The 11,801-nt window shown below is 43.2% G+C and overlaps 1 long non-coding RNA gene across 1 annotated transcript; it reads left to right on the top strand.

The window, feature by feature from the left end:
• Positions 1–1,314: 1,314 nt before the first annotated feature.
• On the top strand, positions 1,315–5,929 carry LOC135515926 (uncharacterized). The gene is made up of 2 exons (XR_010451875.1): positions 1,315–3,838; positions 4,524–5,929. It is a non-coding gene; the product is annotated as an uncharacterized LOC135515926 (long non-coding RNA).
• The last annotated feature ends 5,872 nt before the right edge of the window (positions 5,930–11,801 follow it).

Raw genomic sequence — 11,801 nt, 5'->3', positions numbered from 1 at the left:
TATTCACATTAGACGTAGAGCCTAATTTAAAAAAAATCGATATGGCAGACTGGAGCTCAGAGTTGTCTGAGGGGCCAGTCGCAATGAAACCCGCCACCCCTCTACAGTTTTTAATTGGGAAATACCCCATGTCATGAAGTTGGCCTGGGGGGTTGGTTTATGACAGTCATAAATACCTCTCCCCCCCCCCTTTTTCTTCTCTCTAACCTACTGAGGTTACATTTAAAAAAACTTGGTTAACATAGAGATTCTGGGAACATCAGAAGGTGGGGGGAAATGAACTATATTCTGGTAATCCGACCAATTGAACATATGCAATGGTACTTAATGAATATGATGTCAGTTCGGTTGTCATCTGAGACATTCTCATCAATGAGATGACATAAACTCTACAGTGGAAAGTCTATACATCAGAGTTATCAGATTCACATGGAATTGTTGTTCAATTTAAATGTTTGAATATGAAATTATTTGTGATGGGATGAAATGTGATTTTAACTTCTAAAATGTGAGATGTGGGTTTTCATAAGTTAGGGCTGCTCACTCAGTGGCCCGCCCACGTGAAGAGACAGAGGGTGTAAACTATGACACACACCCCTTTTCTCCCTTCCTATATAAAGCCTTGACGACAACATAACTTCCTGTTCCAATGAGGTAGGATGACGATCCTATGTCAGAATGGTTCAGATAAAACTACAGAACGAAGCCAACATCAGCGTGAGCTTTGGTTGCGAATGGAATGAATTTGAACTCTTATTCACGACAGAAGTGATACCTCCTAGCCGTTGAGTTAGCGACCGCAGCTGCAAACGCAGGTTAGGAAGGAACAGACAGAGTATCTCATCTACCACACAACGACGTGACTACAACTTATCCAAGTGACCACCAGAGACATTTTTCACAGGACAGAGGACTCGGTTTGGCAACACGGTCTTCCATCTACCACCAACCTACTGAAGCGTAGCTCAGAGTAAATATTTATTGCATTTTCCTTTTCCAAATGGGTGGTAATTTAGAATGCATAAGATACTGTATTTACGATAGCACAGCTTCGCCTTTGTTCCAGTCTCCCGCTCTTTTACCCAACACAGCCCCTTTTCCTTTGTGTAACAAGCTGTCAAATCAAAATCAAATCAAATGTATTTATATAGCCCTTCGTACATCAGCTGATATCTCAAAGTGCTGTACAGAAACCCAGCCTAAAACCCCAAACAGCAAGCAATGCAGGTGTAGAAGCATGGTGGCTAGGAAAAACTCCCGGGTGGAGATTATAACAGAAAGATGCCAAAACCTAGGAAGAAACCTAGCAGAGGAACCAGGCTATGTGGGGTGGCCAGTCCTCTTCTGGCTGTGCCGGGTGGAGATTATAACAGAACATGGCCAAGATGTTCAAATGTTCATAAATGACCAGCATGGTCGAATAATAATAAGGCAGAACAGTTGAAACTGGAGCAGCAGCACGGCCAGGTGGACTGGGGACAGCAAGGAGTCATCATGTCAGGTAGTCCTGTCATATCTGTTCCGCCCGCTGATTAGTTAGGTATTTAGTAAATAAATAATTAACCCCAAATTTGTATTGCTGATTCAACTTGTTAGCCAAGATTCTTGCAGATAACCAAGAATTTACAACTTTCAAATTATGAGACTGAAGTAAGATGACGATTAATGTTGACTGCTATTGATGTAAAATATGACTAAATCTTTAAGAGTTTATTCGGAAGATAACAGCTCTATAAATATTATTTTGTGGTGCCCGACTCTTTAGTTAATTACATTTACATGATTAGCTCAATCAGGTGATATTCATTACGGAGAAATTGTTTTATAGAATAGCATGTCTAAGCAATTAACCCGGCATAGCCAAAGACACGACACCCACTATGGAAAAATACTTATTAACCTGGGTTTTCATGAAATGGCATGAGTGGACCAAAGAGGCTTCTGAATATGGATGGCCTATGGATGGGTCATTTAACAAAACCGAATATCAACATGTGCAGGACATTGTGATAAGAAGACAGGAAAATAAGACCAAGAGAAAGAAGAAAAAAAATCCACCCTGTTTTCTGTGACTGCTTTGTCGAGGGCAAAAACTGAGGGTAACTTATTCTGGACTCAAAATAAAGCTACCTGTTTGAAAAAGGAATTGACAAAGATTAAAGACCCTGCCTTCGTCAAGACAGAGAAGTTTCCTCTAGAAGGCAGCGCCCCACCATATGCTCCACCACCCCCTCCCAGCTGCGGAGATAGGTTTAAGGGAATTTATCCACTACTCCCAAACAAACTAGTAGCTCCAGGAGATAATTATTCTCCACCACCGGCACCGGGTAGAATGTATCAAGAACTAGGAGATATATGGAATGATGCCAGGACACAATCAACGCCTCTCTACCCTGGAGTTACCATGGCAAAGGACCTCATGGCAGCTCAAGAAAAGAAGGTGCAGAGAGAAATGGATAAAGCTGTTGACAAACTCCGACGACATTGCGATGATGAAGACAAAGACAAAAGGAGGAGTGGAAGTAACATAACAAAGGAATTGAAGAGAAAAGAGGAAAAATATGAAGACTGCAGAAAAAGCAAGGAAGACTGGACCTGACACACAGCTCAAGAAGGCCCAGCTGGAAAAAGGAAAGACCAACAACCTGATGGTGGCTGTAGCCTCTACCTCTCAACAACCACCACCACAACCTCACCAACCACAGCAACAGCCACCCTGGCAACAGAGAGAGAGAGGGAATGCTGGCAGAGGGAACTTCCAAGGTGGTAGAGGTGGAAGACCAGCCTACACTGGACAGCCTCAACCTGTTTTTTTCCCAGACTCAACCAATGAATGGTCGACAATATGGATGGCTCCAACAGCCTCCTTTGACAAACCAGACGAGGTTCCCACCGCAGAATAATCAACAATAGGGATGACCTGACCCCCTTCTCCAGTGTCACCAGTACATACTTCCGGATGATACCAAAGAACCAATCATTACTCTGAAGGTCAACGATCAAGAGGTACCATTTTTAATAGACACTGGAGCTCACTCCTCCTGCATTGGATCTACAGGCCAACACCTCGGCCTGGGACTTACATCTAAGTCAGTGAGGACGATGGGAGTTGCTGGGATATCTCAAAAGCTGTACTGGACTGAAGATACAACAATTGACCTGGGGGAAGGTAATACTATTAAGGCTCACTGATGTTACTCTCTTTGTCGATGGCTCTGCCTTTATTGATAGGTAGACTGGTAGGAAACATGCAGGGTTTGGTATAGTCTCACTGGATAGGTCATTGTTGATTGAACAGCCCTTGCCTGAACATTTCTCAGCACAACAAGCTGAGCTCCTGGCCCTTACTGAAGTATGTATATTAGGTAGTAGTTTGAAGGTTAACATTTATTCTGACTCTGCATATGCCATTGGTGTTTGCCTCTGCTGGGATGGCGTTTGGAAGGGTAGGGACTTTGTTAACATGTCTGGTACCCCTATTAAACACCGTTTACAGAGCATTTCAAGCAGGGCTTCTATGTTGCTTCCTGCCAAGTTGGCTATTCTTAAGATCCGTGCCCACACAGGTAACACTGACAGCATTAGTTTAGGTAAGGCTGATGCTGCTGCTAAGAATGCTGCTTCTCGCTGCAATACTCATGCCGTTATGCTTACTACACTGTGTACGTCTTAAATCACTGATCTGGACCAACACCAAGCTGCTGATGCACTTAATCCCCCCTTATTGGAATCTAGGGGCTACTCCAGAGGCCCTGATGATCTGTAGAGGCAAACCAGTTCTCCCTCTGCCTCTCGTCTCTTCTGTGTGTCGCCTGGCCACACGCCAAGGGGGGAGATGGTAAGAATAATATCTGACACCTGGTTTTGTCCAAATATGATTCAAATTTGCAAAACACACGTGTATAAAAGTACCACATGCATGCAATACAACATTGGTAAGGGTACCCCCCGGAAACCAGGGAAATTTCCAGCGCCGGCCGGCCCGTTCACCCATTTGGCAATGGATTTCATAGACATGGCTGAATGAAAAGAAAGAAAGAGAGATACTGCCTGGTAATAATTGACAGCTTTACCAGGTGGGTTGAAGCATTTCCAACCGTGCACTGTGTTCCCAAAACAGTGAAACTTCTGGTAAGGGAAATTATCCCTAGATTTGGTGTTCCGGAAGTTCTTCCCGCAAAAAATGGCACACATTTCGTAGGAGATGTGGTTGCACAGGTGGCTGCCCAATTGGGGATAGATCAGAAGTTTGTTTGTATCTACCACCCACAAAGTAATGGGATTACTGAGAGGGCTAATCAAACCATAAAAGGAGGGCTTGCCAAAGCATGCCACTCCACATGGAAGTCATGTGTAGAGTGTCTTCCCTTAGTCCTGATAGCATAAACCGCGGAACAGAGCTTAGCCCACACAAGCTCTTAACTGGCCGGCCAATGAATGTTCCTTTACACTGACCAATGACTCCAAAACTGACTGACCTGACTGCACTGCAAATATATGAAGGAACTAACCCATGCTGTTAGGTTTTTGTATTCCCAATACAGGAAAGCCCAGGAAGTTCCAGAACAGAGTGACCCAGACAAGCCTACTTGTTGACGTTGGAGAATGGATCAAGCTGAAGGTACACAAGAGGAAGTGGAACCACCCCAGATGGATGGGTCCGTACCAGGTCATCACAGCAACACCTACAGCAGGAGCGTCAGGGGTGGCACCACCTATCCCACCTCCAGAAGACGTCCCAACCATCATAACAGAAAAGAGTGTACACCCAGACTCAGATGTTGTTACACATGTCCAATATGGTCACATTGTAAAAAACAAAACTTGGGGTAAAACTTTGAGGTACATGTTTTTGATACTTCTTATCATCAACCAGCAGCCTCTGTTGGGGGGAATAGATATCAAAGAAAATCAATTGAAAACAAGTAACCAATGGGTAAACATGGCCCAGAACCTGAGCCGACAAGCCACACCTAGTAGCTCATATGTAATCATTAAAAAAAAACTCGGTCAGAGTGAATTGCTTGGATCAATTGTAGTCCCATTGCTAAGTACACCTACTCCATGCAGGCCCATATGAATTTGGCAGTAGCTGATTTTGCCCTTCTTTCTGCTGATGTTCAGAATCTTAAAGCTGTTACAGCCAGGCATAGCCTGGAATTAGACTACATCCTGGATAATGAGGGGGGATATTGCAAGGCCCTAAATTATATTTCCCCCACTGAATGTGTTATGCTTCTCCCTGACTCCTCTGATAATATGACAGAGATTTTGAAAGAATAAACACAATTGGCTGATACCTACGCCCCTTACAGGAGAAGAATCCTTTTTCCCGTTTGGGTGGTTGAAAGATAAGTTATGCGATTTTGAATTTAAGCTGTTTTCCCATTTTGGTCCCATTACTGGCCCCACTGCTTGTTCTGCTGATTTGCATTTGTGCATTCTGTGCAGCTGCAAATGTGTAAGGCTATGCCAGGCATGTTTATGCTTCGTGTTCCTCATCCCCCAGACCCTTATTTCTATCCTCAATCTCCTGAGGATCGCTTGCAATCTTAGGCACCTTTTTAATGGAGGATTCTTATAATGACTATGCTTGAGTTACTTCGCTTTTGTTGAGCCCTAGTGGCCTCAAAGGGGGGAACGAAGGGGTAAAACCAAGGCCTCATACCTTTAAAGGGTTAATCAATTGTTTTATGATGAACTGTAAGGTTTCCTCTTTAGGAGACCTCTGTGTGTGTGTTAACACCTGTTCTGAGTGTTGTGCCCTTCAGACACTATCAGAAGGTGGAAACCGCCTTCGCTCAGACTCCTGAGTTACAGGATGTCTTAGACATTTTGCAGAACCTGGGGAGAGCTATCATATACTGTACTCTGTACCAACTTCTGCCTACAATTGTATTACTAAAGGAGAATTGTCATACTTAAACAATGAGTCTGTGTTTCCTTTCCATTACTAATGTATGTTTGATAATTATATAGACCTGATCATCTGTTGAAGAAATTGAGCAACACTACTCAGACCCCTACCAGACAGTCCTAGCAAAATTCTTGCTTGAGAAATTGCTCTTTGCTTAGTTTATTTTGTTTATTTTTGACCATTTGAATTGAAAACAATCACAGTAAGGTACTTAATTGTTACCCAGAAATGTGCTGATATTAAGATAAAAACGGCTGCATTGAACCTTTAAGTTAACCAAGCGTTAAATGAGGTGAAAAGGAGACTGGAGACTTGACTTGCAGCTACTAGTTGGGACTGTCGGAGGCCCAGGCGAGGAAGAAGGTCGGATGGCGAGAACCTGCGAAATTCAAGCAGAGTACTTTCTCGTTTGAGTCAAGTACAGATGAGATATATACATGTTACACTCCTGAAACCCTGAGCAGTCAACGGATAGTGAAATTCAAATTGAACCTGACAGAAGTGAAGAGGAAGAACCTGCACCGACGGGTGAGGGGAAGGCTTCCGAGCCTCACCCCAATAATCAGGAAAATGCCCGAGATGATTCTGGCCCAGTGGGAGTACTCTGCATTGACTCTGTTGCACCGGCTCTATGCACACGTACTAGACTACCCACACACTCACACAACACTGACACTCTTAACACACACATGCACACGCGACATACACTCAAACACGTAAAACACAAGCATATTGACGCCACACATAGACACAGTTTCACACTCAGACCCAGTGGCGAGATCGAGACGAGGAAGAAAGACCCTGTCTGTCCTTCTGAGTTTTGATGCAGAATGTTTATTGCTGTGGTCATTCATTGTACCGAACAGATGAAAAGGAGATCCCAGAGGATTGAATTGGTAGTAGCAGCAACAGATACATTTTTGGGTGTCAGAGATTTTAGTGCAGAAGAACTACAGGGGGTTTTGAGAGATGGGGTTCCATCCTCCCATGCGGACGGCCTGGTGTATGATCTGTTGGGGCCTAGTGGGAAGGGGTGGTGGGGTGTATTGGTGATAGTGTTGTGTGTATATATAGGGTTAGATTTTGGTGACGTTTCCTTTTTTCCCCTTTTTTTTCTGAACAAATGTGCAATGCACTTCCCGAACTGTGACAGCCAGCCATACAGCAACAAAGCATCAAGTCTGCCGGAAAACCACGGGAAGAAGGACACTGGAGTAGGACTTTAAGTCCTGGTTTAACATCTGCAGTAGGACTTTAAGTCCTGGTTTAACATCTGCAGTAGGACTTTAAGTCCTGGTTTAACAGGAGGAAGATAGAAGCACAGTACCAGAACCTGACCGAGGCTACTTGCATTTGGGTTCTATTTGTACTGTTATTAGAGCGCCATCTTCTGGTACAAAGTTTAAACCTTTACAGAGGTTTCTGCTGTAGTATACACACAGGGGACAGTTGAATGTGCGTGAGCGTACACTTTTTGTTACATGTATTGTGTGTGTTGATTGATTGATTGATTTGTTCGGTGGGCCTGTTTCAAATTAGAACCACAAACAATTGAATATTTTTCTTCAGTGGTTGTTACCTATCCATTTTTAACCCAATCTTAATTCAAGACCTGGTATGTGAGTAGATTCTGGTGTCAATAATGCCAGTCTTTAGGCTAGTAATTTGTCTATTACATTCTCGTGTTAGCATAGTAGGACTAATGCAACATTCTCACCACCAGGACGCAGCAAATGACTAAACAAAAAAAGTCACCTTTGAGTATCCAATGTGTTCAAAAGTAACGTGCGAGGCATGCACTCTCAGTTAAGTATTTAATTGTTAAATCTAAGTATGTAATTCAATCTCAATAAAGTCTAGCCTATGTGATAATGGCACTGGCATTTGAATAGATAATGTAGGCATTACCTAAAATGCACATTTGGAGACCCTTTGGAAACATTCAAACAACAATGTTACCGATGCATCCTGCTCTGAGATTGAAAGGTGTCACACCTGTATGGGGTCTGAGTTGCCTGATTTCCAGGAGCAGACATCATTACTCCAGCTACATCCAGCTGTCATGCACTGAGAACACCTGAGAGACATTGAGAAATTAAAAAATCTACGAAGTGTGTGTGTGTGTGTGTGTGTGTGTGTGTGTGTGTGTGTGTGTGTGTGTGTGTGTGTGTGTGTGTGTGTGTGTGTGTGTGTGTGTGTGTGTGTGTGTGTGTGTGTGTGTGTGTGTGTGTGTGTGTGTGTGTGTGTGTGTGTGTGTGTGTGTGTGTGTGTGTGTGTGTGTGTGTGTGTGTGTGTGTGTGTGCGCGCGTGCGCATGCTTACGGCACAACGGGTTGTGGTGAACTCCTAAATTCTGGCTGTCTGTTTTCTGCACGCATGCTGGGATAATGGATCAGATGATTGTGCCCAGGGGTCAGTAGTAGTAGATTTCAAACCATCCGTTATAATTACATACAGTATCTACTGTTTGTGTCCTTGATTAACACTGGTTCATTATATAAATTAGCAGAGCAGATTTAAATCACCAAAACTAAAAACCAAGCCTAGGGCTACAGAAATATATTTTGTATAGAAATGATTTAGTTTAGCTTTGTTGGGTCAGTAATCAAAAGGTTGCTTGATCGAATGCATGCGCACGCACACACACACAATAATTTGCATTTCTATAGCAATTCACACACGTATAAGATCCAACAACATGGGTTCACCCGTGGAACGAGCTAGACAGAGGTTAAGAAGCATGCCTTTAACTCTTTTCTATAAATGGATACTGGCTGTGGTGTTGTCTGCTGGGGAAAGAAAGTGGGCGTGACAAGCTGTTTTTTTACATACTTTATTTATTATGTTTAAAAAAAATGTTACAACCTGCCACAAAGCATCTTTGTTTTCCACTGGCTTATTCAAATAATGTGGTTTAGACATAACTACAATTCCCATCAGCACGCTAGGTGTGACCAACAACCCTCCTCTGATTGGTTGACTTTGTATTTGTCTGTTGAAGGAATTCTAAATTCCTCTGTATTGTTTCCCAATCAGAATTAAATACTCTGTCAATGCATTCGAAGGGTTTGTAAGACCCAATATTTTTATAAGAATGTACAGAGCCCCGGTCTTAAAAGTCAGGTAACAGCATTTAATTCAAGAGAGTACTGCCCCAAAATACAAAGAACATTACATTTTAAAGAGAAGATAAAAATGACTTCATCAGTTCTCACACTCTCTCCAATCCACACAATAGCGCAGTGTCTTCAGGTCTGGAGATTGTCCCCTACTCCCCTCATAAAGCAAACATTCCAATCTGTCTAAAAGACATACTCTTCTTCACTAATGGAACATCAAATAACATTCTTATCTGTCTAAAGAGATATACCTTCCTTCTCCCTTAAACCCGCAAGGTACAGACAATTCATTCGTTTTACCTACATTTTCAGTCCTAGTTTAACCAAAAACCCATACATTTCATACCACAACATAATAGTATTAAAACTTAATGGTTCTAATAAAAATGTATACATAATTAATAATTTCAACTATAATTTCCTCCAACAGTGTCCTGTAGTGGGAAGAGGAAAATCAAGGTCCAAGGGTCCCATCTGGAGTTTGTGGAGGGGGTTGTTCATGACCACGCCCCTCAGACCATCCATACCAAATACAGCTCTGGGGTAGGCATCTTAACAGACTGGTTTAATTGATTTCTTGACTAAGCGTCATGTCTTTACCCACTCACCTAACCAGTCAGCAACCTAACATGAACCTAATATACACACACCTCACCAAACTTTCACCTTCACACAACACAGAAATCAGTCATGGGGGCCTCAGTATCTGAGGTAGTCTAATTCATGTTGTTGGTGTTTTTAGACTCTGTGGTACCACACCCACCTCTCTTTGAACACATAAACCAGCCAGTCACCTCTACTGTGTCTCTGAGAGAGGCCAATCAGACACTGGTCTGCGCATCACAGCTCCCCTACCATCCCGATCCTGACAAGTTGAACATCACCACAGCAGAGATCTCAGTGTTGGTTGTTCAGGAGGAGAACCAGGATGTAGAGTGTGTCATGGACAACATCGATACGAGGAAAGGGACTGACTCTGTCATCTGTGAGATAAAGAACACGCTAACTTCAAGTCAGTGAAGGTAAAAATCTTATTCCGATGAAACCTCAACCCACAATTTTATTAGTTTCACTGGAACACTGTCCTTGGAAATAGTGAACAATAATCATGCATTATGTTGTCTTCGTTCATCAGATAAGAGTTGGCAATGTCACGACTTCCGCCAAAGTCGGTCCCTCTCCTTGTTCGGGCGGAGTTCGGCGGTCAAAGTCACCGGCTTTCTAGCTACTGCCGATCCACTTTTCATTTTCCATTTGTTTTGTCTTTGTTTCACACACCTGTTGTCAATCCCACAATCACGTGTTCATTATTTAACCCTCTGTTCCCCACATGGTTTTTGTGAGTGATTGTTTATTGTAATTTTGGTCCGTCTGTGTGTGCTCAAGATGTTACTTAATATATTTGTCTTTTTTGAGTAAAGCACTTTTTTTTACTCGCATCTGCTGTCCTGCGCCTGACTCTCTCACCAGCACATGAGACGTTACAGGCAATGTCACAATAAACCTTGATTCAACACATACTGTACTGCTAAGACTCTTCCTGCTTATACCCATCATCACAATAGTCGTCGTTGGCAAGTATTCCTTACTTCAGCTTCATTCTCATGGTTTTCGGTAGTTTTTAAATGTGGTTACTTATTTAAGATGTACTATTGAATCAGGCTCCTAGTTTTAGGTATGGCGTGGAGATGGGGATGATTGTGGACTACAGGAAAAGGAGGACCGAGCACGCCCCCATTCTCATCGACGGGGCTGTAGTGGAGCAGGTTGAGAGCTTCAAGTTCCTCTGTGTCAACATCAACAACAAACTAGAAGGGTCCGAACACACCAAGACAGTCGTGAAGAGGGCACAACAAAGCCTATTCCCCTCAGGAAACTAAAAAGATTTGGCATGGATCCTGAGATCCTCAAAAGGTTCTACAGGATTCTACTGGTTGCATCACTGCCTGGTACGGCAATTGCTCGGCCTATGACCGCTAGGCACTACAGAAGGTAGTGTGTACGGCCCAGTACATCACTGGGGCTAAGCTGCCTGCCATCCAGGACCTCTACACCAGGCGTTGTCAGAGGAAGGCCCTAAAAATTGTCAAAGACCCCAGCCACCCCAGTCATAGACTGTTCTCTCTACTACCACATGGCAAGCGGTACCGGAGTGACAAATCTAGGACAAAAAGGCTTCTCAACAGTTTTTACCCCCAAGCCATAAGACTCATGAACAGGTAATCAAATGGCTACCCGGACTATTTGCATTGTGTGCCTCCCCCCAAACCCTCTTTTTACGCTGCTGCTACTCTCTGTTTATCACATATGCATAGTCACTTTAGCTATACATTCATGTACATGTACATACTACCTCAATTGGGCCGACCAACCCGCACATTGGCTAACCAGGCTATCTGCATTGTGTCCCACCACCCGCCAACCCCTCTTTTACGCTACTGATACTCTCTGTTCATCATATATGCATAGTCACTTTAACCATATCTACATGTACATACTACCTCAATCAGCCTGACTAACCGGTGCCTGTATGTAGCCTTGCTACTGTATATAGCCTGTCTTTTTACTGTTGTTTTATTTCTTTACTTACCTATTGTTCACCTAATACCTTTTTTGCACTATTGGTTAGAGTCTGTAAGTAAGCATTTCACTGTAAGGTGAATACACCTGTTGTATTCAGTGCACGTGACAAATAAACTTTGATTGGATTTGGTGTGTGTTGTGATGCCCTTGGCACTAACTTCACGGGCCTCCTTTGCCACTCAC

The sequence above is a fragment of the Oncorhynchus masou genome, chromosome 27 (genome assembly GCF_036934945.1).
Source record: "Oncorhynchus masou masou isolate Uvic2021 chromosome 27, UVic_Omas_1.1, whole genome shotgun sequence".
Taxonomy (NCBI): Eukaryota; Metazoa; Chordata; class Actinopteri; order Salmoniformes; family Salmonidae; genus Oncorhynchus; species Oncorhynchus masou.
This window is presented reverse-complemented; position numbering and strand designations above follow the sequence as displayed.